The sequence below is a fragment of the Bufo gargarizans genome, chromosome 2 (genome assembly GCF_014858855.1).
Source record: "Bufo gargarizans isolate SCDJY-AF-19 chromosome 2, ASM1485885v1, whole genome shotgun sequence".
In the NCBI taxonomy this organism is placed as follows: Eukaryota; Metazoa; Chordata; class Amphibia; order Anura; family Bufonidae; genus Bufo; species Bufo gargarizans.
The window spans coordinates 268,338,305-268,361,417 of NC_058081.1; the positions used below are offsets into that span (position 1 = coordinate 268,338,305).

General features: G+C 48.1%; 1 long non-coding RNA gene across 1 annotated transcript in view; it reads right to left on the reverse strand.

Moving 5' to 3' along the window:
- The window catches only part of LOC122927936, a 248,526-nt gene extending 226,851 nt beyond the window's left edge, over positions 1–21,675 (reverse strand). Inside the window, exon 1 of the long non-coding RNA XR_006387831.1 lies at positions 21,622–21,675. This is a non-coding gene — a long non-coding RNA (uncharacterized LOC122927936). The remainder of the gene's footprint in view (positions 1–21,621) is intronic.
- Positions 21,676–23,113: the final 1,438 nt, after the last annotated feature.

Genomic DNA, 23,113 nt, shown 5'->3' on the forward strand with positions numbered 1-23,113 from the left:
CGGCCATGCTAACCCTCCCTTCTGAGGTGCTGGCGGTACCCCAGCTGCGTTGTTGACTTCTTCCTCCTCCTCTACCTTCGCCTTTTGCTTCCACTGAGCCCCCGCTGTCAGGTGTGAATGCCATTAGCGCGCGTCTATCAGCGTGCGCTTGTACTTGCGCATCTTCTGATCATGCTCCAGTAACAGAATTAAGGACATCACATTGGCTTTGTAGTGGGGATCCAGCAGGGTGGCCACCCAGTAATCAGCACTGGTTAGAATGTGGGCAACTTAGCGGTCGTTGCGCAGGCACTGCAGCACGTAGTCACTCATGTGTGCCAGGCTGCCCAGAGGCAACGACAAGCTGTCCTCTGTGGGAGGTGTATCGTCTGTGTCTTCTGTATCCCCCCAACCACGCTCCATTGATGCCCATAAGCTGCTTTGGGTGCCACCCTGCTGTGAACACAGTTCCTCCTCATCATCATCCTCCTTATCCTACAGAACTGTGCCCTGGCTGGACAGTTGTGTACCTGGCCTCTGTTGGTGCAGGAACCCACCCTCCGAGTCACTTGTGACTGGCCTGATAAGATAACCATGGAAATGATCCCTCTTCCTCTTCTTCTTGTGCCACATGCCCTTCCATCATCGCCCGAAGTGTATTTTCAAGGAGACATAGAAGTGGGATAGTAACTCTGAGGACTGTGTCATCGGCCCTGGCCCTGTTGGTGGAGTACTTGAAACAGCGCAACACGGCACACGCGTCCCGCATGGGGGCCCACTCGTTGGTGGTGCAGTGGTGCTGTTCCTCAGAGCGACTCACCGGTGCGTGCTGCAGCTGAAACTCCACTACTCGCACAGTCTCTCCAGCAAGGAGTTCCAACTTGTGGGTATGTCGCATATGAGGCGGTGAGCGGGAAGGCTGAAGTTACGCTGCAGTGCAGACAAGCGAGCAACAGCAGGGTGAGAACGCCGAAAGCGAGCACAGACGGACCGCACTTTCTGCAGCAGCTCTGACATATCGGGGTACTTTTTCAGGAACCTCTGCACCACCAAATTCAGAACATGCACCAGGCAAGGGATATGCATAAAACCGGCTAGCCCCAGAGATGTTGAGATTTCACCCATTAACGCACACCACCAGGCCAGGCTTGAGGCTCAGCTGCACCAACTACTCATCAGTCTGTTGTTCCATGCCCATCCACAGCTCCTGCGCGGTGTGGGTTTTTTCCCCCAACAGATGAGTTTCAAAACAGCCTGCTATCATTTCCCCCTGGCTGTGCTGAAGTTGTTGGTGAAGGTGTCATGCTGACCAGATGAGGAGGCGGTAGAGGAGGAAGCGGAGTAGGAGGAGGAGGCAACAGGAGGCAACGAGAAATGTCCTGCAATCCTCTGTGGCGGTAGGACATGTGCCAAACTGCTATCTGCCTCAGGCCCAGCCGCCACTGCATTTACCCAGTGTGCAGTTAGGGAGATATAATGTCCCTGCCCGTGCTTACTGGTCCACATATCGTTAGTTATGTTGACCTTGCCAAAGAAGGCGTTGCGCACCTTATTTTTGTCCACCACTTGGTTGTGCAGGGCAGGGATGGCTCGTCTAGACGCCTGGAAAATTAGTGGCGACTGGGAACCACGTACTGTGAGACAGCCACCGCCATAACATATTTAAAAGTGTCTGTCTCCACCAGACGGAATGACAGCATTTCAAAGGCCAGGAATTTTGAAATGCTGGCATTCAGGGCCAGGGAACGCGGATGGGTAGGGGGGTACTTCCTCTTTCTCTCCAGTGTTTGGGGGATGGACAGCTGAACACTTCCATGGAACAGTGTGGAGATGGTTGGTGATGGTGGTGGAGATGGTGGTGTTGCTGCCACATCCTCTGTTTGCGAGGTAGCAGGTGCCACTGTCACTCCAGAGGGGAAGGAAGTGGCCAACACCACAGCAGAAGAGGGAGCAGGAGGAGCCTGAGATCTTTTGTGGTTTTTGAGGTGTTTACTCCACTGCAGCTCGTGATTTGCATTTAGATGCCTGGTCATGCAGGTGGTGCTCAGGTTTAGAAAATGTATCTAGGTCCAGCAAATCATATAACCCTTAAAATGTATATATTTAATTTCAATCCTTTAAAAACGAAAAGTCAATAAACAAAAAGGACGGTAATCACTGAGGGTCCACTCAGATAAGTCCACAGTAAGCACCTCTTGAGGTACCAGGGGATATAGGGAAACTGTCCCTGTTGTCTCTCGTTGGTCTGTTCCTCAGCCCAGGGACGACCCCTGTGGTGGGGACTCCCTGTCCTCGATCCTGGGTTATTCTAGTCCTCACACAGCCCTAGCAGGGTGGTATTAGAAGGTCAGAAAATATGTAGTAACCTAAATAGGTGCTTAAAGATGGACAGATAATGTACATACAAAAAACAACAACACATACACCCTACCCTATCATATAGGGCCTATTGGTGGGCTGTGTATACACCCCTAGTGCTGAGATTATACAGCTGCCTAGGTACACAGTACACCATCAGATATACAGATATTCGTCATTCATAATACCCAGATGCGTTTCCCCCACTTTGTGGGATCATCAGGGGATCAGTAGAGTGTGGGTGCCGGATATCAATATGGATAGTGAGATATCCGTTATTATATATATGATACCCAGAAGATAGTCAAGGGGACCATTTGTTAGTGGCTGGAGGGGATCTCAATCACTTGGACTCAGTACAGACAGTTTGGTAGAAACACCAGGACCATTGTATAGTGTATCCGGCGTTCATTGCAGGCATCTATGGAAGAAAGATATATGGTAGAGGACAAATCATATCCCATGCAGAGCCTCCACCAATGCCCAAGATAGTAGAATAGAACTCACAGTCTCTGCACATTCATTTCAAACCTCATAGGTCCAATGGTTAATGAGTGGCTTCAATGAGCATAGATGACCCATACTGCAGAGAATAGATGTTCATAATCAACAGTCACGGTCATGTTACTAAAGACAAAAGGGAAGTTAATTTCCCAACTTACAGTCTGTTGTCCGTCTCAGGATCCGATCGTCCCAAGTTCCTCATTCAGCCCATACCTGTATTCACTAGGTGCCCCCTATTTATATACTCACCACATAAAAATTTCCCACCAGGTGTCAATGAGACGCTACTACGTCATTTCTGCAGTTCCGTCACTTCCGGTGCTTGGATGTGTTCATTTCAGGCCAGTGGAACGCACTGGAACGCAGTCACATGATTGAATCGAAAAGATTTCTATTCCATCTAATCCATATAGCGGAGTACATAGTACTCCCCATCCGTATGTTCGCCAATCTCCTTATACAGGTCAGACCTTTAGTCTAATCGCAATTAACCCAACATGGCAGGATACAGGGTGGGAAAGATATTAAAATATATTTATAAGATGTGGTGATTTCTGGAGCCTTTCACCACATACCATCTAAAACAGCCTAGATATCATATAAAGGATGTTTATATTAGCCAACAAAAACGTAATATTCATTGGTTATAATAATACTCAAATTCAGATGCTTCCCCCATCTGGCCAGTTAAAAGGTATTCAAAATTACATCGGGCCTGACAATATATGACAAAGGGCATTCCAGAAAAAGGCACCAATTCATAAACTGTGTCAGTCTAAGAAAACAAGAAAATGTCAGTCTCTCATTAATTCACTTTCCTTTTGTCTTTACTAACATGACCGTGACTGTTGATTAGGAACATCTATTCTCTGCAGTATGGGTCATCTATGCTCATTGAAGCCACTCATTAACCATTGTGTCAGGATTTGAACCCAGTAATGCTTCAGTGCCCGGCTGCGCTCTGTCTGCTGAGCCACCTTCACCCCTGACTTGTTACCTTGTCGGATCTCTTGTACTAGATACATTGCTTCCCAGTTCATTGCTGAATTCTGAACTCTGTTTCATTGCCAGATTATTGTGCTCTCTACCAATATCTTGCTCCTCGCTGCTTCCTGTGAAATCGACGTTATCATCCGTGTACCGACCCGTGGCTTGTATCATCCTACGACGCTTGCTCGTGCTCCTTCACTTATCTGACATCCCCGGCTATAGACCGACGCGTGTCCTGACTTCCATCTGCTTGCTGCCTCTCATCTATCTCTGCTTGTGCATTGCTGCTTCCAGCTACTGGACTCCGAGCCTGAACCCAGATCGTTACAGAATAATCTGGCCTAAACATGGAGTCCGCTGTCGCAGCTGCCGTGTCCCCTCTTGTGCAGCAAATTGCTGAGCTGCAAAAGTTTGGTGTCACTTATCAAGACAGGTTCGCAGGTCAACACAACATGGTGAAAGAACAACAAGATGAGATCAAGGATTTGCAGAGGCAAATACTCGACTTGCGCTCCCGGGATATCATCGCTACAGACTCTAGCGCACGCATGCCTTTACCGCAAAAATTCAATGGGGATCGCAGGCAATACAGAGGTTTCCTTAATCAGTGCCGGATCTATTTCCAAATGCAATCCACTGCGTTTCTTTCTGGACGGAAAAAGATACAGTTTATTATCCACCTCCTGACTGATGAAGCCCTAGCTTAGGCCTCCCCTCATGTGGAACAGGACAGTGACATCCTAAACAATTTTGATGAGTTTATAACTGCTATGAAACAAGTGTTTGATGATCCTAACCGCTGCGCTACCACTGAAGCCAAGCTGCACAACTTGCGTCAGGGGAAACGCTCAGTGGCTGAATATACTGCCGAGTTTCGCCGTTGGGTGGCTGACACTACATGGAACCCAGCAGCGCAAAAGAGCCAATTTCGTCATGGTCTGTCTGAACAGGTGAAAGATGAGCTTTCCAGAGTAGGACACCCCTAATGATCTGGAGGCCTTCATCCAGCTATGTATCCGTATTGATCAAAGACTCACCGAAAGAAGGAAAGAGAGACTTGGACAGCTTGGTAATAATGGTGGGGGGCGTTTCTCTGTTAGTCCACCTGTACAGAGGAGTTTTTCTGACACACCTGAACCCTATGCAGATAGACACAATCAGGAAATCTCTCTCTATTCAAGAGAAAGAGAGATGGCGTGCTGAGAACCTTTGCCTTTATTTCGGAGATTCTGGACATTACGCAGTCAACTGCCCTAATAAATTAAAGAGAACTATTGCTGCCACTGATCTAAAAGTGTCTAAACAAATAAACTCTGTCGCTCAGACTGTCTCACCAGTAATTCCCGATGGAAGTAAAGTTTGCTCTCAATCCTCTCATTTTGTCATTCCTATCCGTATCCTGCTGCAAGGACGTGACATTACTTGTTCTGCCATGTTAGACTCTGGAGCTGGTGGAAACTTATGGACATTGAATTTGCTCATAATCACAATATAAAACTGATTAACAAGATGGCACCGGTTGAGATGGAGACTGTCGATGGCTCACCTTTATCATCTGGGCCGGTGACACATGAGACTGTTCCTCTTGAACTTCACATTGAATCCAATCACCAGGAGACCATCAGTTTTCAGCTAATAGCGTCACCAAAGTTTCCTGTCATTCTGGGCATTTCTTGGTTTGCTGCCCACAACCCCCCTATCAACTGGGGGTCACTCACTATAACATTCACTTCGGACTTTTGCAACAAACATTGTCTACGGAGTCAGTCCGTAACCCAGGAAGCTCAAGTTGAGGAAGCGGCTCCTATGCAATTTGCCTCCACAATACAGGCAATTTCAAGATGTCTGCGATAAAAAGAATGCTGATCAATTGCCTCCACATCGCCCTTATGACTGTCCCATAGAGTTGCTGCCTGGGGCAGAAATACCTTTTGGTCGTATTTATTCTCTCTCAGAACCGGAATTGCGGGTTCTTAAGTACATTGATGAAAACCTACAAAAAGGTTCATCAGGCCCTCAACATCTCCAGCAGGGGCAGCTCTGTTCTTCGTTGAAAAGAAATACTATAGCCTGCGACCATGCATCGACTATAGGGAACTGAACAAGATTACAGTTAAGAATCGTTATCCACTTCCCTTAATCCCTGAGCTGCATGAAAGACTTCGATCAGCTAAAATATTTACTAAATTAGATCTAAGAGGAGCCTACAACCTTATCCGTGTCCGTGAGGGTGATGAATGGAAAACTGCCTTCAGAACCAGATATGGACATTATGAATACCTGGTTATGCCATTTGGCTTGTGCAATGCTCCTGCTACCTTCCAGCATTTCATAAATGATGTCTTTAGAGATCTATTGGACGTTTTTGTTGTTGCTTATTTGGACGATATCCTGATCTTTTCAGATGATGTAGAAGAACACCGCAAACATGTTTGTACAGTGTTTGAACGACTAAGAGACAACAAACTGTACATCAAATTGGAGAAGTGTGAGTTTGAAAAAATCCAAATTCCAGTTTTTAGGCTACATAATTTCTCTAAAAGGGCTGAGTATGGACCCTGCCAAGATTAAAGCAGTAGTAGAGTGGCCCACGCCAACTAATATTAAAGAGGTTCAAAGATTTGTGGGATTTGCAAACTTCTACAGGAGATTTATTAGAGATTTCTCTAAAGTCATTGCACCAATCACTCAGTTGACAAAGAAAGGCAAACTCTTCTCCTGGTCACCTGAAGCACAGGCTGCGTTCTCCAAATTAAAAACACTTTTTACTTCTGCACCCATCCTGGTACATCCGGATCCCACACTACCTTTTATTGTAGAAGTAGATGCCTCGGATTACGCTGTGGGAGCAATTCTTTCTCAGAGGACTGGAGATAAGATGCAGCTTCATCCTTGTGCCTATCATTCTCATCTAATGTCTGCTGCTGAAAAGAATTACGATGTTGGCAATAAAGAACTGCTGGCTATCAAAGATGCATTTTCCGAATGGAGACACCTTCTGGAAGGGGCCAATCATACTGTGACTGTACTAACTGATCACAAGAATTTAGAATTTCTCCGTTCCGCTAAGAGGCTATCATCTCGACAAGCACGCTGGGCTTTGTTTTTTACCAGGTTCAACTTCGTGATCTCCTACAGACCTGGATCAAGGAATGGCAAGGCCGATGCCCTATCTAGAACTTTGTCCAATCCCTTTGAAGAAAACCAGACAGACTGTACCATTTTACCTCAAAAGAACTTCCTGGGGGCTACTACACCCAAAGAGTTCCTAACACTTCTTAAAGATGGTTACAGTAGTGACCCACTCCTTTGTAATCCATCAACGGATATTAGTCTAACTTTTCAGAATGGATTATGGATGCATTCTAATTGCATATATGTTCCCGAATGTGCTAGAGTTGAAGTACTTAGACTAGTACATGATTCTAAACTGGCAGGGCATTTTGGGGCCACGAAGACTGAAGATCTTTTATCCCGATCCTTCTGGTGGCCTAGTTATAAAAAAGATGTGAAGAAATATGTTGCCTCTTGTCTGACCTGTGCCAGAAACAAGACTCCCCGATCTGCTCCTCTGGGATTATTACAGCCACTCCCAGTTCCATCACGACCATGGGGGTCCATTTCCATGGATTTCGTGGTGGATTTACCGCCTTCACACAATATGACCACTATCTTAGTAGTAGTGGACCGTCTCACCAAGATGGCTCACTTTATCCCAGCCAGAGGTGTACCCACAGCGGAACAGACTGCTAATCTGATGGTTCGCGAAATATTTCGATTGCACGGAATTCCGGATAATGTGGTGTCTGACAGGGGGGTTCAGTTTACCTCAGGATTTTGGAGGAACTTCTGTAAAGCTCTAGATGTTTCTATCAATCTGTCTTCTGCTTTTCATCCCCAGACTAACGGTCAGACGGAAAGAACCAATCAGACTCTGGAGCAATACTTGCGGTGTTTTGTCAGTTACCTTCAAGACGATTGGATGGATTACCTCCCCACTGCCGAGTTTGCCTATAATAACTCTAAGCACAGCTCCACTGCCCAGACCCCATTTTTCTTGAACTCTGGTTATCATCCAGTTTTTACCCCTAACCTGCCAGTTTCAACCCCTATACCAGCTGTTTCTACTAGAATAACAGCTCTAAAGGAAATTCAGGAAAAGTTGATTGAGACTTTACGGGAAGCTCAGGAACGGTACAAAAAGACTGCTGATAGACATCGCAGAGCAGCCCCTTCTTTTCAAACTGGTGACAAAGTCTGGCTGTCTACTCGGCATTTGAAGACACATGTTCCTTCCTCTAAATTGGGACAAAAGTATTTGGGACCTTTTCAAATTACCGCTCAGATTAATCCAGTAACTTTCCGGCTGCAACTCCCTAACAGTATGAGGATTCATCCCGTCTTCCATGTCTCCCTGCTCAAGGCCTTTTGTGAAAACCCATTTCCTGGAAGAATTCTGCCACCCCCACCACCAGTTGATGTACAGGGTGAAGAGGAATTTATTGTGGAGCGTATTCTGGATTCTCGTATTCATAGAAACAAGCTTCAATATCTTGTTAAATGGCAAGGATATGGTCCAGAGGAAAATTCTTGGGAACCCGAAGAAAATGTGCACGCCCCCAGGCTAACAAGGGAATTCCATTACAGGTTTCCTCACAAACCAGGTCCTCAGACGTCCAGTGGCCGTCATGGAAGGAGGGGGATAATGTCAGGATTTGAACCCAGTAATGCTTCAGTACCTGGCTGCAGCTCTGTCTGCTGAGCCACCTTCACTTCTGACTCGTTACCTTGTCGGATCTCTTGTACTAGATACATTGCTTCCCAGTTCATTGATGAACTCTGAACTCCTGGCTCCTCCCATGCACTTCCTTTAAAAGCCATGTCCTGACTCTGTTTCATTGCCAGATTATTGTGCTCTCTGCCAATATCTTGCTCCTTGCTGCTTCCTGTGAAATCGACGTTATCATCCGTGTACCGACCCGTGGCTTGTATCATCCTACTACTCTTGCTCGTGCTCCTTCACTTATCTGACATCCTCGGCTATAGACCCACGCTTGTCCTGACTTCCATCTGCTTGCTGCCTCTCATCTATCTCTGCTTGTGCATTGCTGCTTCCAGCTACTGGACTCTGAGCCTGAACCTAGATCGTTACACGCCGACAGTTCCAGGCAACACCGGCATGGAGGACGACAGATCTGACAGGCATGCCTCAAAACAAGCAGACGCTCCTTCCTCCTCAGCACGGCTCCACAGGGCAGCGATGAATTCCTCCATCAGGTAAGACCGGCCGGATCGCAGAAAGCAGGCGACTTCACAGGGCAGACGGGCAGAGTGCAGCTCCACACTTGAGGCTTGGCTGACAGCAAAATCACCGTCAGCCACCACAATATATATACAAACAAACCCCCTCCCCACAATTCAGCACCCAATGCCCTAACTGTTGCTGGGTATCAATAATTAATCTGCCCAGCAACTTCCCTTTATAGGTGCCCTAACTAACCAATCCCAGACCCTTGACCTTCACCCAGCAACAATGGCTAAATTTAGCCACCCTGACCACCACTTTTGGCGGGAAAATTCCAGCCAAAAAACTCCACCTAACAACATGGGATAATCAAAGTCCCATGAGGATCCCTCCATATTAAATTCGGGGATCCTAACACTTTTGGTATACAATAAATGGATGGCACAAATAGGATGTGAACCCAGCCCTAGTGTCAGAATAAGCACCAGTACACAGCGGAGCAGCGTGGGAGAAAGGAGAGGCTGCCATGTACTGACAGAGTGCTAACTGGTCCTGGTGGTCAGGGATGAGGACTGTGTTTCCCAAGGATCATTTTCTACCGGGAAATACAGGGCACAGTATAATACACTAGAATCTATATAATAGAAAGATATTAGCCCTACCCCCGAATAATAATACAATTAGGGGGTCATTTATTATATAGAAATACGTCTATATTAGGCGTATTTCTGACACAGATGTAGCGCAAAGGTCCTTAGCACCGCAATCTGTATCTTTTCCCGCTCATGCCAGGTTAAAAAAAAAAGTGGCATGGGCAGGGAAAGGTATACAGTTATGGCCATACAGTTATTGGATACCACCGCCATACAGTGATAACACCGCCATACAATGATAAAACCACCATACAATGATCGGATAAAATGGTATAAGAGGACACAGTACAGGGAATGACTAGGGGCACTGTACAGGGTGTGGTAAGAAGGCACAATGCAGGGTATAAAGGGGCACAGTACGGGTGAGTGGCACAGTCACAAGACCCCGTGAAGTTTGAAGGTCCTTATGGTGAATGCGGTTAAGATGCCACCATAGTGAGAGGCAGAGGAGTGAGACAGGGGCCCTGGATGGACAGGAGGGGTGGACACAGCAAGTAGGTGGAAGGGGCTCATAGGGGGATTCATACAACAAGTAGTGGCAAGAGGTCTGTGCAGGGCAGCAATAGGAGATATGAGGGTGGAACAGGATCTCTGGAGATATGATGGTGGAACAGGATCTCTGGATACATGAGAAAGGAAAGGAGACAGCAGGGGCTCCATGAGGATGAGCTAGGACAGGATATGGGGGGGAGGGAAGACAGGTGTCATGGAGGCAAACTGCTTACACTGGGTTCACACCTGAGCGTTTTACAGCGCGTTCCTACGCGCTGTAAAACGCTCAACAAGGAGAAACCAATGCTTCCCTATGGGAATGGTTCTCACCTGGGCGTTTTACAGCGCGTACGATCGCGCTGTAAAACGCCCGACGCTCAAAAAAGTTCTTGAGCTTCTTTGGGGCGTTTTGTCGCACGTTCCCGTACATAGACTTTCGGGAAAGCGCAACAATGGGCGTTCGCTTGTCTCTCTACGCGCGATTGTAAACGCCGATACAATCGCGCATACAGAGCGCTCCATCGCGAACACTCAGGTGTGAACCCAGCGTAAAACAACTAAATAGAATGAAGCAGCATCCAGCAGCAGATCAAAGAGCCCCCACCGTCCCACAGAGAAGAGACAGTCACAGTGCAGGCTCACTGACAACCTGTGTTCACACTTCTGCTCCAGCCCTCCACAGTGCAGACTCGCTGACAACCTGTGTTCACACTTCTGCTCCAGCCCTTCACAGTGCAGACTCGCTGACAACCTGTGTTCACACTTCTGCTCCAGCCCTTCACAGTGCAGACTCGCTGACAACCTGTGTTCACACTTCTGCTCCAGCCCTTCACAGTGCAGACTCGCTGACAACCTGTGTTCACACTTCTGCTCCAGCCCTGCCGGTCTCTCTCCTCAGGCAGCATGTCCTGTGTAGAAGGGGCGTGTCTGAATCTCTGCAGCAGCCGGCCTCATTTGACTCAGAGGGCCCACCAAAGGTATACTGCGTAAGTGAAATGACAGCAATGAGAGCTTCCATCTATATTGATGGACATGCTCAATAGCAGCTCAGTAGCCCCCCCCCCCCCAGGAGCATTGGGCCCCGGCACTTGCCCGGGTTTGCCAGGTTATGACGCTGGCCCTGCTCCACTGCGCAGGCAGGGTCTTCATAGGTACATAGCTGTGGCAGCCTTGGATCATTTAGGAAGACCGAGGCTGCTGCACACACAATACACCCCCCCCCCCTCCTCTTGATCCTCGCTGAGGGAACTAATGCATGGGCGGGAGCGTGTGCTCATGGTTTTTCAGTTCCCAGATGCGGTGGGAACACAGCATCTGAGGGGTTAAATGTGTGTAATCAACATTATTGTTAATTGCATGCATTAGCCTTGGGTGCCTGCCATTTAAAACAGCAGGCACCTGGCAGATATAATGCTCAAAATAGACTAAAACAAACAAATGGAAATAAATTTATTATAAAATATATAGTATGGGGAAAAGACAGGATGGTATACAGTGTACAGAAAAGCAAAGGGCCATACAACACCATAACATACACCCAGTGGCGTAGCTATAGGGGTCGCAGCGGTCGCAATTGCGACCGGGCCCCTAAGTCAGGGGGGCCCACGGGGCCCCCCAGGAGAGACAGAGTCCCAGTAAACAATGAAAGCGCTGCTTCAGAACTGTCTGCAGGCAGCGCTAGTGATTTACATACAATTCCGGCTAAGTTCACATAGTGGTGGGGGCAGAGGCAGAGCGTGTGTAGTACGTGCAGGCACATTCAGGAGAGGGCGTGGCTCCGCTCCCGTTGTTAGTGTGTGGGAGAGTTGTGAGCCAGACGTCGATGTGAAGCTGTGCATGCCTGCTGCAGGGAGTGAGTGAGGTGAGGCGGCGTGACCAGCAGAGCTCTACAGAGCAATGGTGCTGGGTGGGAAGGAATGGGGACTGACTGGGAGATACCAGCACAGCAGCCAGCATGAGCGGAGGCTTAACTGATGTGGAAGGGTCGGCCACTCCTGCTACAGGCTGGTAGGGCCAGGGGCCCAGGACCTAGTTGCTAGTAGTCTGTGTATAAACTAGCCAGTTTCTACTGGTTTCCCAAGATTGGGATGGGGCTGGGTTCTACTTGCACTGGGTGAGTGACACTGCTGTAGTGTGGCTGTACAGCATGTCACCTCAGTTTGGGGGGTACACTGCCACTACCTTGCCTCCTGATGTATCCCCGTTTTAGACTTGACTTAAGGCTCCTTTCACACTTGCGTTTGTCGGTCCGCTCGTGAGCTCCGTTTCAAGGAGCTCACGAGCGCACCCGAACGCCTCCGTCCAGCCCTGATGCAGTCTGAATGGAGCGGATCCGCTCAGACTGCATCAGTCTGGCGGCGTTCAGCCTCCGCTCCGCACGGCCAGGCGGACAGCTGAACGCTGCTTGCAGCGTTCAGCTGTCCGCCTGGCCGTGCGGAGGCGTGCGGATCCGTTCAGATTTACAATGTAAGTCAATGGGAACGGATCCGCTTGAAGATGACACCATATGGCTCAATCTTCAAGCGGATCCGTCCCCCATTGACTTTACATTGAAAGTCTGAACGGATCCGCTCAGGCTACTTTCAGACTTAGAAATTTTTCTAAGTTATTAATGCAGACGGATCCGTACTGAACGGAGCCTCCGTCTGCATTAATATGATCGGATCCGTTCAGAACGGATCCGATCAAGCGCAAGTGTGAAAGTAGCCTTAAAGGGATTCTGTCACCTCTCCTAACTCAAAATCGGATATTAAAGCAGCCATGCACCACAGATTACCTTGAATAGGCTGTGCTCTTCTATCTTGTAATCCGTCCAGTAGTTTAGGAGAAAAACAACTTTTAAGATTATGCAAATTAGCCCTGAAGGTGCCCAGAGGGGCGTTATGTTCCCCTTAGTGTGCCCAGTAACGCCCCTCTTACAGTGCCCAAAAACGCCTTCCTCCTGAATCCCTAACCGCCCACAGCGTCTCATCCCTCTCCTCCCCCTCCCTCACGTCCGAGCGAACTCTCGCGCAGACGCAGTACCCACTGAGGGCTGCGCCAGTGCGATTTGCTGGAGACTGAGGGCAGGAGCTTCATCCTCGTCACTGGGCATGCGCCAAGCCCAGTGACGTCCGATGCTCGCTCTTCCCTCAGTCTCCTGCAGATTGCACTGGCGCAGCCCTCAGTGGGTACTGCGTCTGCGCGAGACTTCGCTCGGACGTGAGGGAGGGGGAGGAGAGGGATGAGACGCTGTGGGCGGTTAGGGATTCAGGAGGAAGGCGTTTTTGGGCACTGTAAGAGGGGCGTTACTGGGCACACTAAGGGGAACATAACGCCCCTCTGGGCACCTTCAGGGCTAATTTGCATAATCTTAAAAGTTGTTTTTCTCCTAAACTACTGGACGGATTACAAGATAGAAGAGCACAGCCTATTCAAGGTAATCTGTGCTGCATGACTGCTTTAAAATCCGATTTTGAGTTAGGAGAGGTGACAGAATCCCTTTAAAGTGTCAACTACTGTACATTCACATAGCTGTGGTGCCACAGGCACGGCAGCACCATAGCCATGTGAACATAGCAGCCTAAGCTTAAGTCAATTATCACTTTAAAGGGGTTGTCTCATCATAGACAATGGGGGCATATTGCTAGGCTATGCCCCCATTGTCTTATAGGTGCGGGTCCCACCACTGGGACCCGCACCTATATCGAGAACGGAGCCTCGCAAGGTGGTGGCTTGAGGACTCCAGTCCGGCCATCACCAAGCCGGCTCCCCATAGAAGTGAATGGGAGCGTACCGCGCATGACCGGCCACCGCTTCCATTCACTTCTACGGGCTCGACGGAAATAGACGAGCCAGCACTCGGCTATTTTCACCGGCCCCATAGAAAATAAATGGAGAGCAGCTGTACATGCACTTATTGCATTAAAATGTATTTTCTCGGTGAGATTTTAGTTCTGCCATTGAGCATGGTGGGCGTGCAGGGGTCTGGTGGTGTTAGGAAACGGTATTGAGGTAAGGGGGGGGGCCCAAACTGAACTCTTGCACCAGGGCCCATGAGCCTATAGCTACGCCCCTGCATACACCTATCTGCCTATGTACCGATAAGACACAGGATGGTGTAGCAATTGAAAGGAGAGGGACTCAAGCTCAGGGACAACCAATACTGCATAGCATAAAGAATGATTACCACAATGGGGTTATATGCTGTCAATGCAGAAATTTCATACCTTGGTGTCCATGGGCTATCCCTCACATCCCAAAATTCATACACAGCACGACTAATAAATATAAAAGGAAAATCCTTAAATCTCATCGGTATCCAGAAAAAAAGTAACAGTGGTAAACCTGAGATATCTAGGACCCACTATGGATGTATGTAGAAGTGCCAAAGGGATGCCATGCTATGCTAAACACAGGACATTGTTCACACCATAGGTAGCGTAGTGGTAGGACCCCTTGCCATGCTGAGAGCCGTGACGTGGTGCATGTGGGCTCCGATATCTTCCTGACAGGAATCTATTGGCAAAAGTCTCAGCTTTTAATATCTGCTTGTATGGCTAGCCAGTATAGTCAGTGGCATATCCGTTTGGTGCATTTCTTCTGTGATTTATGATTATATTTTCATCCGCACAATGCTCCGTTTTGTGTAGGATGCCTTTGTGGTGCATGTGGACCGCGCCGACATCCTCCATCGTATGCAAAATATTTTTTGCTGGGGATAGTCGTTTGCTGCAGTCCACATGCGGTGGGGCTGCTCCCCCAATGAAAAACACGCTACAGTGTTAGGGGTTGAGCAGCTCCCCCAGATTTGCCACTATATTTCTGTGTTTTTGTCTTGTTTTATATGTAGTGTATGTGCCTTTACCTGGCATTCAAACACTCTTTGCACCTGGTAGCCTCCATCACATGGTCTGGTATGGGTGTGGCTTACAGTCTGGCTTTGTTCACATTGCACTAGTTGTCCTGCTAGGCGGTTGTGTGGAAGCTTGGCTGTGAGCTGGATTACATCACCTTCAGACCTTGTTCACACCATAGGTAGCTTAGTGGTAGGACCCCTTGCCATGCTGAGAGCCGTGACGTGGTGCATGTGGGCTCCGATGTGTTCCTGACAGGAATATATTGGCGAAAGTCTCAGCTTTTAATATCTGCATTTATGACTAGCCAGTATAGTCAGTGGCATATCCGTTTGGTGCATTTTTTCTGTGATTTAAACACAGGACATACCTGAAGACATGGTGACTGGAAGGATGTCAGACCCTAAGCGCGAGACCTCGACGCGCGTTTCACCTCAGCGGCTTTGTCTGTATATAATGCTCACGAGCAGGCACCATCTCTAAATACCCAACTAACATATATTTACGCTGGGCAGTTAGGAAGGGGTTAAAGCATTGAACAATGCATGGAGTCCCCTTCTAGCAGTAAATGCTGGTCAGTAGGATGTTTAGTGTGGAGGTCTGGTATTTCTAGACGTTGGTGCCTATCTCCATGCACAGCTACAAGTTCCTAGCAAACAGAATAACGCCAGCAGACAGTTACTTAAAAAAAAAAACCAACAACAACAAATTAATTTTAAAAATTGGATAGAACAATTCGTTTTTATTGAAGACAGTAAAACCGGGACATTTAACTTCTAGAAGATATCAGGCCTGGAGACATGATAATATTTTATCCAATAAAACCATGTAAGGATACTTTCACACTTGCGGCAGGACGGATCCGACAGGCTGTTCAATGTGGTCGCCCAGTACAGACAGCAGCCTGTATGTTACATGCAATGTGGTCGCCCAGTACAGACAGCAGCCTGTATGTTACATACAATGTGGTCGCCCCGTACAGAGAGCAGCCTGTATGTTACATACAATGTGGTCTCCCCGTACAGAGAGCAGCCTGTATGTTACATACAATGTGGTTGCCCCGTACAGACAGCAGCCTGTATGTTACATACAATGTGGTCTCCCCATACAGATAGCAGCCTGTATGTTACATACAATGTGGTCGTCCCGTACAGATAGCAGCCTGTATGTTGCATACAATGTGGTCGCCCCGTACAGCTTGTATGTTACATACAATGTGGTCTCCCCATACAGATAGCAGCCTGTATGTTACATACAATGTGGTCTCCCTGTACAGATAGAAGCCTGTATGTTACATACAATGTGGTCGCCCCGTACAGATAGCAGCCTGTATCTTACATGCAATGTGGTCTCCTTATACAGACAGCAGCGTGTATGTTACATACAATGTGGTCTCCCCGTACAGATAGCAGCCTGTATCTTACATACAATGTGGTCTCCTTATACAGACAGCAGCGTGTATGTTACATACAATGTGGTCTCCCCGTACAGATAGCAGCCTGTATGTTATATACAATGTGATCTCCCCGTACAGAGAGCAGCCTATATGTTACATACAATGTGGTTGCCCCGTACAGATAGCAGCCTGTATGCTACACACAATGTGGTCTCCCCGTACAGATAGTAGCCTGTGGTCTCCCCATACAGATAGCAGCTGGTATGTTACTGTAACAGACCGCTTCAGCAGACAATGGGGTTAAAATCCGTTTAGGCGATATGCCCCTTTCTGAGAGACAGGCACAGCTACTGGAGAACACCAACCTCACGAACTGGATACAAAATAGCACTCCAAACTGGAACCTCGCGAATAGCTGTCAGCAGACGAACAGGAAAAGCGTACAGTCAGCTTACACTCCTGGCAATCAGTCTCTAACAGCATATAGGGAATCCCCCCAATAACGAGACAAGGCTCCGTCTTGAGGGTCAGCAGTGGTCTGATGTGCTGGCACACCCAGCCTGGTTTTTATTACAGTTTTGCAAATACAGAACAGATACAACACATCCCCACAATGCATCATGGTTTCCTCCTCTCTGTCCCAGAGACAACCGAAGGCAATCCAATTATCTCTCAGGACAAAGGGAGATCACCAATACACATGTGGAGACAACAGGACAGACATCACCATTTAAACACACAATGGCACACCCCCACAGCAAACACAGACATTTAACATATCCCCAGATAGCTCAAGTCTGAGTGCATATCATTAGGTGAATGGCACTCAGAATACACGAATACAATAATATTAGCTATCTGGGTGCCCTCACATAACATACAATTTAACCGAACGCATAATAACATAAAATACAATTCTACAGACAGATTTAAGCTGTGCGGCCGGTCTGTCTTCTCCTTTAAAGTTACTATGGGACATAATCCTGAGGCAAGAGGCCTTCAAACAGCCCCCTCCAAAACCCAGTGGCGAGGTTGGTTTCGCCACACATCTCCCCCCCCCCCCTCCCCCCAGGAAAGACTAACCAGATACCTGACCTCACGCCGGTCGGTACCTGAGTTAGTCTGGCAGCCCACCCACAACCCAATATTGGACCTGTTGAATCTTAGGGCCTGGCTCTGTTCTGTATGTCCCCAGCTGTTGAGTGGGCATCTGCTACTCCTTGCTTTGTGGTTCTCCAGCTTGGAGCTGTAGGTACTTGGTGGGCAGAGGCCGACTGCGCTCTGCCCAGATGCCAGCTCTTTCGCTGGGGTGAGGGGGGTACAAGCCAGTCCTGTAACAAGGGGGTCGGTGGAGCAGAGGCTAGCGGCTCTCTGCCCTGATGCCAGCTCTTCCGCTGGGAAGGGATTAGTGGGTATTGCAGGCTCATCCCCTGCCCCCAGAACTCGGTTGGGAAGTAGCTGGGAAGGGGAGGGCTCGCTTACCTCCTCCTCCTGGTATCCCTGCAGAGATGGCTGGGGATCTGGTTGTTTGAGGGGGAGACCGACTGTCTGCTCTTTGACTAAACAGCCCTGTTGCTGGGGGACAGGACTGACTGTCCCTACCCCCTGTGCTGTGAGTGCAGAGACCACGGTTCCATCTGCACAGTTGTGGGGCTTACTGTCTCCCCCTGGTGCGTTAAGCTGCCGCTGGGGAATGGAGACTAGGCTCCCAGTTCCCAACAAATCCTGCTGCTGCTGGGGGACAGGACCGACTGTCTCTGCCCCCTGTAACTCCGCCTACCGCTGGGGAATGGAGACTCGGCTCCCAATTCCCTGTACATCACACGGCCGCTGGGGAATGGAGACTAGGCTCCCAATTCCCAAAAAATCATGCTGCTGCTGGGGGGCAGGAACAACTACCTCTGCCCCCTGTAACTCAGCCTGCCGCTGGGGAGGGAGGCTGCTGCTCTCCCCTCCCTGCACTTCACACTGTCGCTGGGGAATGGAGACTGGGCTCCCTCTGTCCCGCAACTGTAACTTCCGATGGAGGTCCACCCAACGTGGCAGCTGACCGTCACCTTCTGCCCGGTATAGTAGGGTCTTGAACACTAGACTCCTCACGAACTTCACGGATTTCTCAGCCCAATTGGGTCCGAAGAAGTTCAGCCGTAACCACATCATACGGTCAAATTCCTCAACAGAGTATCTGTACTCCACTGCTGGTTCCATCCTGGTGCTTTTAGGGTCGCTGTACTGAGACATGCGTTGCCCTTAAATTGTAGAATCCACAGAAATGGTGTCTCCTGTAGCTGTCCTTCTGGCTGTAGGAACGATCCCGCTGCTGCCACCAATGTAACGGACCGTTTCAGCAGACAAAGGGTTAAAATCCGTTTAGGCGATATGCCCCTTTCTGAGAGACAGGCACAGCTACTGCAGAACACCAAACTCCCAAACTGGATACAAAATAGCACTCCAAACTGGAACCTCTCGAATAGCTGCTAGGAGACGAACAGGAAAAGGATACAGTCAGCTTACACTCCTGGCAATCAGTCTCTAACAGCATATAGGGAATCCCCCCAATAACGAGACAAGGCTCCGTCTTGAGGGTCAGCAGTGGTCTGATGTGCTGGCACACCCAGCCTGGTTTTTATTACAGTTTTGCAAATACAGAACAGATACAACACATCCCCACAATGCATCATGGTTTCCTCCTCTATGTCCCAGAGACAACCGAAAGCAATCCAATTATCTCTCAGGACAAAGGGAGATCATCAATACACATGTGGAGACAACAGGACAGACATCACCATTTAAACACACAATGGCACACCCCCACAGCAAACACAGACATTTAACATATCCCCAGATAGCTCAAGTCTGAGTGCATATCATTAGGTGAATGGCACTCAGAATACACGAATACAATAATATTAGCTATCTGGGTGCCCTCACATAACATACAATTTAACCGAACGCATAATAACATAAAATATAATTCTACAGACAGATTTAAGCTGTGCGGCTGGTCTGTCTTCTCCTTTAAAGTTACTATGGGCCATAATCCTGAGGCAAGAGGCCTTCAAACAGCCCCCTCCAAAACCCAGTGGCGAGGTTGGTTTCGCCACAGTTACATACAATGTGGTTGCCCTGTACAGATAGCAGCCTGTATGCTACACACAATGTGGTCTCCCCGTACAGATAGTAGCCTGTGGTCTCTCCGTACAGATAGCAGCTGGTATGCTACACACAATGTGGTCTCCCTGTACAGATAGTAGCCTGTATGTTACATACAATGTGGTCTCCCCATACAGATAGCAGCTGGTATTTTACATACAATGTGGTTGCCCTGTACAGATAGCAGCCTGTATGCTACACACAATGTGGTCTCCCCATACAGAGAGTAGCCTGTATGTTACATACAATGTGGTCTCCCCGTACAGAGAGCAGCCTGTATGTTACATACAATGTGGTCTCCCCATACAGAGAGTAGCCTGTATGTTACATACAATGTGGTCTCCCCGTACAGATAGCAGCCTGTATGTTACATACAATGTGGTCTCCCCATACAGAGAGTAGCCTGTATGTTACATACAATGTGGTCTCCCCGTACAGATAGCAGCCTGTATGTTACATACAATGTGGTCTCCCCATACAGAGAGTAGCCTGTATGTTACATACAATGTGGTCTCCCCGTACAGATAGCAGCCTGTATGTTACATACAATGTGGTCTCCCCATACAGAGAGTAGCCTGTATGTTACATACAATGTGGTCTCCCCGTACAGATAGCAGCCTGTATGTTACATACAATGTGGTCTCCCCATACAGAGAGTAGCCTGTATGTTACATACAATGTGGTCTCCCCGTACAGATAGCAGCCTGTATGTTACATACAATGTGGTCTCCCCATACAGAGAGTAGCCTGTATGTTACATACAATGTGGTCTCCCCGTACAGATAGCAGCCTGTATGTTACATACAATGTGGTCTCCCCATACAGAGAGTAGCCTGTATGTTACATACAATGTGGTCTCCCCGTACAGATAGCAGCCTGTATGTTACATACAATGTGGTCTCCCCATACAGAGAGTAGCCTGTATGTTACATACAATGTGGTCTCCCCGTACAGAGAGCAGCCTGTATGTTACATACAATGTGGTCTCCCCATACAGAGAGTAGCCTGTATGTTACATACAATGTGGTCTCCCCGTACAGATAGCAGCCTGTATGTTACATACAATGTGGTCTCCCCATACAGAGAGTAGCCTGTATGTTACATACAATGTGGTCTCCCCGTACAGATAGCAGCCTGTATGTTACATACAATGTGGTCTCCCCATACAGAGAGTAGCCTGTATGTTACATACAATGTGGTCTCCCCGTACAGATAGCAGCCTGTATGTTACATACAATGTGGTCTCCCCATACAGAGAGTAGCCTGTATGTTACATACAATGTGGTCTCCCCGTACAGAGAGCAGCCTGTATGTTACATACAATGTGGTCTCCCCATACAGAGAGTAGCCTGTATGTTACATACAATGTGGTCTCCCCGTACAGATAGCAGCCTGTATGTTACATACAATGTGGTCTCCCCATACAGAGAGTAGCCTGTATGTTACATACAATGTGGTCTCCCCGTACAGATAGCAGCCTGTATGTTACATACAATGTGGTCTCCCCATACAGAGAGTAGCCTGTATGTTACATACAATGTGGTCTCCCCGTACAGATAGCAGCCTGTATGTTACATACAATGTGGTCTCCCCATACAGAGAGTAGCCTGTATGTTACATACAATGTGGTCTCCCCGTACAGATAGCAGCCTGTATGTTACATACAATGTGGTCTCCCCATACAGAGAGTAGCCTGTATGTTACATACAATGTGGTCTCCCCGTACAGATAGCAGCCTGTATGTTACATACAATGTGGTCTCCCCATATAGATAGCAGCGTGTATGTTACAGGCAGTCTGTCAGCAGGGTTAGACCACATTCACATGTGCGGCTGCTGTGCCTGTGTTGAGGACATATCCTATCTTTGACTGCGTCATGCAGATCGCGGTCCCATTGAAGTCAATGTATCAGAGTTCACACAACTGGTGCCGTCCGCAACACAGGTTTGCAGTCCGCAACACAGGTACGGCGGCACCACAGCTGTGTGATTGTAGCCTTACCCATAGTATACTCACTACGCAGCACTGCAGACACAGGATCTTCATTTCTGATCCGATGCATTTTTACCTCTCCTGCACTGACAGACACACTCTCTCCGCCCTCCTGGTTACTGACACTGCTGAGCAAGCATCCGTGACCTGACCTTCCTACTCTGCAAACAGCCTGCCAGTGCCTGTGATACAAGAGAGCGCCTGCTTCTGAGCCACCAGACCTAAGAATGTCACGTGTTACTGTGACATCAGGAGGTCCTTACCGAGTATATTATTTAGCCTTTACCATCTTCCATGTTGTAGGGGGTTGAAGGACCTGTGATGATACTCTGTCCAGTTCTTTTACTAGATGATATATAGGACCAGTGATGATGATGATGATGTCATCACAGGTCCTGGCAGATGCTCCTATCTGACCTAGGAACTACACCATTCTTTGTGCAGTTCCTTTACTAGATGTACAGGACCTGTGATGACATAATCACAGTTCCTTTAGCTTTCTCCACTGATGGTAGGGAAACTATAAGGAGCTGGACGTAATGAGTGTAATTAAGTGGCAGGGCCTATCCACCACTGCAGGCCCCTTTTCCCCACGGCCCCGTAGCAGCTACGTGGCCTGCCTCTATTGGCGGTACACCACTGACTCTGGTTGTTTCAAACATCTTCCATTTAAGAATTATGGAGGGCACTGTGCTCTTGGGAACTTTCAGTGCTGCAGAGATGAAGGAACCCCGGACATTATGAGGGATACACATGGCAATACTTGCATTTGCTGTGTATGGGCTCTGGTCACTGAGAGGTCAGTTCTCTGCCCAGTGATTAGAGGTTATTTTTAGTCAAGAGGTTTTGTAGGGAAATTTTTCCCGCTCTCCTCTGAGGATCGCTGGGCAGAATTTTAATTCTGCCCGGTGATGTCTTTAATTGGTCATCTTAATGACCTATGATGTCACTGGGATCGAGCAAAGTTTGCCCGAGCCCTGGTGACAGTGAATCATTGGTGGATTAGTGGGATTGGGGGGCTATAAGTGTCCAGGCTCTATAGGCTGGTTTGCCTGTTTGCCTCACCTGCCCTGGGAGCCTGGACTAGTTTGTTCCCCCCCCACCCCCACCCCAATTGTGTTTTTAAAGTCGAGGTCTGTGCAGGGTGGTTGATATAGTCATCCTGGGATGGGATGGACTCTGATGTATTGATGGTTTAAACGAGTCTGAGATTATGACTAGGCTCATGGTATTTATATGGTTAATATTTTGAGTATATTAAAGTTGGTTTGAGTTTAAATAAACAGGCCTCGGCTTATCTCCACTCTCTAGTCTCGTGTTTTTATTACATTAAGGTTCTATAATAAATAAATAAATAAAAAATAAGAAAATGTTATTATTGTGTGTTTGGGAGCATGTGCCATGTATTGCCATGTTTTCTACCCTTCTCTGTGCCTCCACACAATCCTGTCTCCAAGCTCTGGAGGCAGTTCTTCCCTCCCTATCTTGGTTTTTGCTCTGAGATGCATTATCAGCT